Source organism: Myotis davidii, unplaced genomic scaffold (genome assembly GCF_000327345.1).
Source record: "Myotis davidii unplaced genomic scaffold, ASM32734v1 scaffold517, whole genome shotgun sequence".
NCBI lineage: Eukaryota > Metazoa > Chordata > Mammalia > Chiroptera > Vespertilionidae > Myotis > Myotis davidii.
This window is the reverse complement of record NW_006287924.1, coordinates 553,565-560,872: the sequence shown is the minus strand read 5'-3', so window position 1 is coordinate 560,872 and position 7,308 is coordinate 553,565. Positions and strand designations below refer to the sequence as shown.

At 36.4% G+C, this 7,308-nt stretch overlaps 1 protein-coding gene across 1 annotated transcript in view; it reads right to left on the bottom strand.

Moving 5' to 3' along the window:
* STXBP6 (syntaxin binding protein 6) overlaps nucleotides 1-7,308 on the bottom strand; it is a 193,342-nt gene that overhangs the window by 29,293 nt on the left and 156,741 nt on the right. The window lies entirely within an intron of this gene.

The window sequence follows — 7,308 nt, the reverse complement described above, 5'->3', positions numbered from 1 at the left end:
TTTCAGCATATCCAAGCATATTCATCATTTGGTAGCTGCTCAACAATGCTTGTTGAATGAATAACAAATTGATAAAGAATGAAAGATGTTTTGGTTTTATAAAGATGTGATGAGTTTGCTATTTATACCTAAATCCTTATTTCCATTGGCCTTCATCTTGCATTGTGCTATTCTAATGGGCACACAGAAAGGATTAACTTGTGAACAGAGTAAAATGAAATTTCAGTTATACAGCATTTTTTTAAATTGTTGTGGATTTTTTTATTCTGTCAAATATATAAGCATGTACAAAAATACAAATTCAGGATATTTGATTAATATGCAGTAAGTTACTTTCAACAGAAACAGCACTATTTCCAGAATTGTTATGGTTCTGGTAGGAAAAAAATGACACACAGCATGAGTGAAAACCCAAACAGAGTTTGTTTCTTTCTGTGTTTACTCTATTTTGAATATGAAGGCAGGCATGTTTTCTTTCTTTTTTTCACACCTCCTCTGTTTAAATGCCACACTTTTAAAAAGCATTAAGGTCTAAAAAGCTAATTTAGAATAAGAGACTTTTAGTATATTTCATCTATAGCCAACCTATGGGTTAAAATGTTCACAGAATCAAATTTAAAAGATAAAAGATTTCCATCAATTTAAAAGTATTTTGTATTTCGCTCATTGAGTTTTCCAAGTGTCATTATAAGCCATTTACAATTAACCCTGTTGGGGGAAGGATCCTTATACATTGAGGAATGACTAATCCTCATACTTTTAAGGTATGTGACTCTGACATAACATGAGTAATACAGATGTTAACGTTCCTTGGAATTTATTAGGTGGAGAGACCACACAGTGCTGAAGAAATAATGATCTGGCTGGGGAGGGACTAATGCAGTGATGGTGAACCTATGACACGTGTGTCAGAGGTGACATGCGGACTCATTTTTTTTGTTGATTTTTCTTTGTTAAATGGCATTTAAATATATAAAATAAATATCAAAAATATAAGTCTTTGTTTTACTATGGTTGCAAATATCAAAAAATTTATATATGTGACACGGCACCAGAGTTAAGTTAGGATTTTTCAAAGTGCTGACACGCTGAGCTCAAAAGGTTCGCCATCACTGGACTAATGAAAGAAAGTAAGGTGACTGGTGATGAGCCTATTGCAAATATTCCAGGAAAAGATGACAAGGGCATGAGCTATAATGGTAAAGATGGGAATAAAAAGGCAATTTTTAAGAGACATTGAGGGAGCACACAGGAAGGTAAGAGAGAAGAGCTTGTTACAGGTGACTGGTTTGAAGACAATGGAGCATGGATTTTTAAAGGAAAAAAGCAGAGTCTTTGGGTTGATAAGTTACTATAAGATCTGACCAAATTTAAGTTATGTGATTTGGAATTATTAATTTCAAAAAGTACTTCTCAAGATTTTTCTTCCGTGATACACATAAAGGGTTTGGCAGAAATAATGGTAGGTATTCCCAAAGTTGTGTTTTATTTTCTTCTTCCTGGATACATAGAAAGTATCTATTTTCCAGCTTTCCTTGAAGTTGGGTTGTTAATATGGCCAGTGAGCTGTAAGCAGGAGCAATGAGTGTCACTTCTGGCCTGAGGTGGTGAGGAGCTGTGGGTGGCCTTCCGTCTCTCTTTTCTCCTATGGAATCTGACTCTGGAAGGTGCTTGCTGAGATGGTGGATCACCATCTAAGTCACCGCTTAGACAGGGTGTTAGAGAGGCACTGAACTCACAGTCCTATTTGAGTGGGAAATAATGTCTGCTTTGTTATGCTACGGAGATTCTGAGGTATGTTACTGCAGCATAACCAAGTGTTCTGACCAATTAAAGGGGTGATGTTTACATGTTCAAAACATTCTGAGGAGGGTACCCAGGTTTAGAAAACCTTGAAAAAGTTTTAACTGAAACAAATCAATCCAATGGCATTACTTTTGTGTATGAGACCAAAAAGAGTGGAATTCATAAATGTATTTTATAAGCATGTAGTGAATGAAATTAGCCACTTCAAGATTTTTAAAATATTATTTTAGACGAAAAAGTATAGATTATCTCTCTTAATCAGCTCAGGCTGCTATAATAAGCTACCAAAGATTAAGTTGCCTACCATTTATTTCTCACAATTCTAAGTTTGGGTGACTAAGATCACAATGCCAACATGGTTAGGTTCTTGGTTAGGGCCCTTTGCCTGGTTTACTAACGGCCCCCTTGTTGCTGTGTCTCACCTGGTAGAGAGATAAATCATCCATATAAGCATAACCAATGGACATAAGACACTGGGGGATAGGGGAGGCTAGGGGACTGTCTAGGGCGGGGGGAAAAAATGGACACATATGTAATACCCTTTGTAATAAAAAATTAAATTAAAAAAAATACCATAAACTGGGTTGCTTAAACAGTAGAAGTTGTTTCTTATATTTATAGATGGAGAATTCTGAGATCAAAGTGCCAGCATGGTATAGTTCTTGTGAGAATTCTCTCCTTGGGTCGCAGATGGCCATCTTCTTGCTGCGTCCTCACATGGCAGACAGCAGAGGCAAGCTCTGTCCGGTCTCTTCTGATAAGGCTAGTGATCCCATCATGAAGGCTCTACTCTTCTGGCCTAATCACCTCCAAAAGGCCCTATTCCCTAATGGTATCCCACTGGAGGTTGGGGTTAGAACACACATGAATGCTGAGGGGTACACAGACATGCAATCTGTTTTCAAAAGCACTCCATTTTATTTTTTAGAAAGTTTTTTTCTCTCATTGCTATATGTTAAGAACAAAAAAGTAGGTGCTATTGAAAAAATAAGCGTTAACAAACCAAATTTTATGATTTGAAATATAAAAACATAGACTATATACTAATATAAATATGGTCATAAAATATCCTATTTTCTGCTTTGAACTTGTGACCCAAGCTACTCTTAATATCAATATCCAGTGTCAATTCTCTCTGGTATAATGTGGATGTGAACACCCATTTTCTACTTGCCTTCTTATTAAAAATGTGTCCTTGATCAACTAAAAGAAAAAATGGAAGTAAGGTAAAAAATCTTGTATCATACAAGTGAGACTGTATATTTGAGTCACCTTGACTATTAATTAGGGGGACTAGGAGTAGTAGCAGAGAGAATTGGGGTGCTAGTTATCACTGTACTCTTTTCACTGACATTCAAGAAAGCCAGAAGAAATACCCTTACTTACCCTTAAGTGAGCTACACCTTTGAAGGTATGTATGACATCATACTCAAACTTTGCTATTTTAATAGTTTTTAATAAGACTATTGGCAACATGTGAACTAGTACTATTCCATTCATTACAGAAAGGGACTTTGTAAGTACAAAATACTTATTTTGCAATCAAGGCATGGTAAAAAATGTAAGCATAAATGACATTTGAAAACTCACAATTCAGGAGTGAAAATTACTAACCAGTCAAAGGGATATCTGTTAATCAACAGATTAAACATTCCTTAAATTAGTTCTTGAAATAGGGAACAAGTAGGGTGGAAGTATGGGTAAAGGTCAACAAATGAAAAAGTAAGATGAATGGGAAACATTTTTTCTTAATTATTTAAATCTTCAGAAAAAATTTAGCTTCAAGTAAAATCTTACTAATTAAGCACTTTTACTGCAGGATGAAGCTATAATTAAAGAGGTACTTTATATGGCTTCTTAACTTGCAGCTGCAAGCAGAATGTTTTAACATATTATCATATTGGCATTGGATTGACAAAATGTAGAAATAATTCCCTTTTGGAGACTAGAAGATACCAAGAAGATGCATATTTTAATTCATATGCTAGCTGACTCAGACATAACTTTTAGGAGTTACAGGGAATATATGGCTTTGCAATGTTTTTCTATTCCACACTTTTAGGTAATTGAATGCTTGCTTATTTCGAATGAATGTAACTTGACACAAAGGATCTAAAACAAAGATTTGAAACAGAGGGAAGATGGAAGGAAATAGGACAAATACTTAAGCTCTGTAGGATATATGAAAATTTAATATTCTTAAAGATGAACTTTGCAAACTTGAGTTGTCACCACAGTTGTTTTCATGGAAATAATTAAGTTTATATTCTTGTAGGAAGCTAGACAACTATTTTTCTTGATTTATTCAGGAATAGAAGCATATCTATCACTTGAAATTCGACATTTTATTGCCATTTAAGTATACTCTCAAGTGGCATAATCACATGTTAAATTCTTCTACACATACACTTCAATCAAAAATCAAGAAAAAAAAGCCAGCAAAAGGTGGTTTTGGGGGTGGTGGGCAGGAGGAGCTGTGTGAGCAGATTGGAGCTGTTAGTCTCCAGGACTTTGGGACACCTACCAGCACAGTCACTCAGAGCTCTGCTACATGGGACTTGTGTTCGTTCATTGAAGGGCTAGGACAGACCTTATTTGTAAACTTAATTAAAAAGGCAAGATATGAGTAGGGCACATAACACTGCTATTAGTCAAAGAGGCCTAGGCTACTGCACTAACATGACCAGCTACAGATGAGCATCTTTACCTTGCACTCTCCCACCGGAGTGATCTGAAGGTGGCTGGAAATGGAAACTAGAGAGGAAGAGCAACAGCTAACGATCTCTTGGATTTGGCCCCCAAATGTTCTTTTCTTTCTTGTTAAATTCTCATGGAGGATCTGGATTCAGTTTCTCAACTGAGAGCTTCACTGGCTTTTAAATGAACATCACAGATATTTGTTGTGGTCCGTAGTTGTAGAGCTGAGCAGGATGCCTGCAAAATTAGTGACTTTGGTTGCTCTGAGAAGCTGGAAGATTCCTGTGCTTCCAGGCTCCTCTTACCACATAGGTGGCCCATACGCCCATCGAGCCCTACAGCTCTTGAAAGGAGAGACCATAGTGCTCAAAGTTGACATCTTCTTTTGCCACCACTTTCTGGCAAATGATTACGAAGAAGGTGCCTCACTCAGGGGAGCATCAGTACAAGCTCTACTCCGTAGTGGGCTATAATCTTCATCCATCTCTCTCAGCAGCTCCTTCACTGACTCCATCCCTGGGAGAAGACTTGAGAAGATTATACGATGTTGCTGCAGGGTTAGTACTTGGCAGTGGCCAATTGCAGAACTTCTCTTGGTTGATCTTAACTCTTCAAAACCTAAACCTATATCAAGATAAGCTTTTGTCTTTGTTTCCATTCATTTTTTAAAAAAAGTGAAAATATAGGAAAAACATTTGTAGGATGAATTTTTAAAAATAAAGTTACTAAAAATTAAAAAAAGAGGCTAGTATACACGAGGGCCCTTCCATGTCTTATTATTAAGTATCTAGCATCTAATTCCTTTTAGAAGTATACTTGAGGGGGGCGGAGCAAGTTTGTGCATAAACATCTATGTGCATGGACAACTCAAATGCCCTCTCTTACTTAATTTCTACTACTTCCTTCCCATTTTAAACAGACTTAAATAGTATTGTTTTCTATAGGCTGAGATTAAAAAGTCAATTGGCCTCAATAAAACAAAACAAAAACTCTAAAAACAATTAAAAAAGATCAGCAAAGAAAAAGATAGTCCTGCCCTGGCTGTTGGCTTAGTTGGTTGGAATATCGCCCCCCATGCACCAAAAAGTTATGGTTCGATTCCCAGTCAGAGCACATACCTAAGTTGTGGGTTAGGTCCCCCGTCAGGGCACACATGGGAGGCAACTGGTCCATTTTTTTCTTTTCTTCTTTTTTTTTCTTTTCTTCTTTTCTCTTTTCTTCTTTTCTTTTCTTTTTCCTCTCTCTCTCTCCTCCCTCTCTCCTTCCTTCCCTTGCTCTAAAATCAATAAACATATCCTCAGGTGAGGATTTAAAATAAAAGGAAAAACATAGCCCAGATCATCCAACTCGAACAGGTCTTGAAAATGAAGACTGGAGACATTACACAAATTTCCCTTCTCAACTGGGAACCTAGCCAAGCAACCCCACAGGGACTTGAGTTCTGTTATTATGAGTGAAAGTTGCATTGTCTGCCCGTTTGCCCTCCTTCTGTTCTGTTCTCTAATTTTAGACATATTGGCCTTGACAGCATCCCTTAACAAAAGAATCAGCAGAGCAAGTGCTCATGTCCTAAATGTGACATTTTCCACACCAAGAGAAAGAAATGAGATTCCCTACCATCATCTTGTGGCCAATAGCTTTTATGTAATCATAAAAACCATTATGGGGGACCAGAACCAAATCACTACTAATTTCCTTCTAATTATATCACACTTATATTTTCAAAGTACACCAAAGCCTATTATTAAATGATCTAAAAATGCTGTTTATGACTAGCTAAAGACTTTCTGTAAAGAGGAAAACAGTAAATAAGTAAATATTTTAGGCTATCTGAGCCATAAATGTCTCTGGCACAACTATTCAACTCTGCTGTTGTAGCATGAAAGCAACCATAAGCAATATATAAATGAATGGGAGAGGTTGTGTTTCAATAAAACTTTATTTACATAAACAAACTGAATTCGGCCTGAGGCCTGCAGTTTATCATGATTGGCTAGTACCAGCACATGACCAATTTGTTCAGCACTTGGTGTTGATCTATGCTAGAAAATAACTAGTGATGGGCAAAAGAGAATTTTACTTATGATTTAAATAAACCAAAATTTGGAATATATGATCTAGCAATAGGGTATTATATCCCTCGAAGAAAAAAATCAGTTAATGTTTGCTTCTATGTTTAAGGAATCACATTTCCTGAGAAGATGACTACCCTTAAAAACTTAAGAAGGATGATAACCATATTTATGGTGTGACTTTTAATTCTTAAAGAATAAAAGCATGAATAGTAGATATATACTAAATATTTACTCCATTCCAGACACTACTCAAAATGCTCTACAAGAATTAACTAAATCTTCACAACGACTTTGTGAGGTAGGTGCTATTATTATTCCCAATTTACAGATGGAAAAACTGAGGGCCACTAAACAATTTGGCAGTGATCATAAAGCTAATAGGTGAAAGAGGTAGGATTCAAAACCAGGTATTCTTGGGCCTGAATTCATGATATTAATGAGTATCCTGCAGAGAGGAAGAGGAAAATGCTCAGCCCTGGGACTTCCACCTCATAGAAATACGCTTGGCCTGACAGACTCTTTACCATGTGTTGGATAGCATGCCTAGTGCTTTACCTATGATATTTTAATTAATCCTACCCATAGTACCATATGGCAAGAATTATTAGCTTATTTTACAAAATCAAAAACCATGGCATAGGAAGGTTATGAATTATGCAAGGGCACACACCTAGTACGTTATGGAACCACTTATGTGGGGACTACCTTTTTTTTTTAATTTTCACTATTG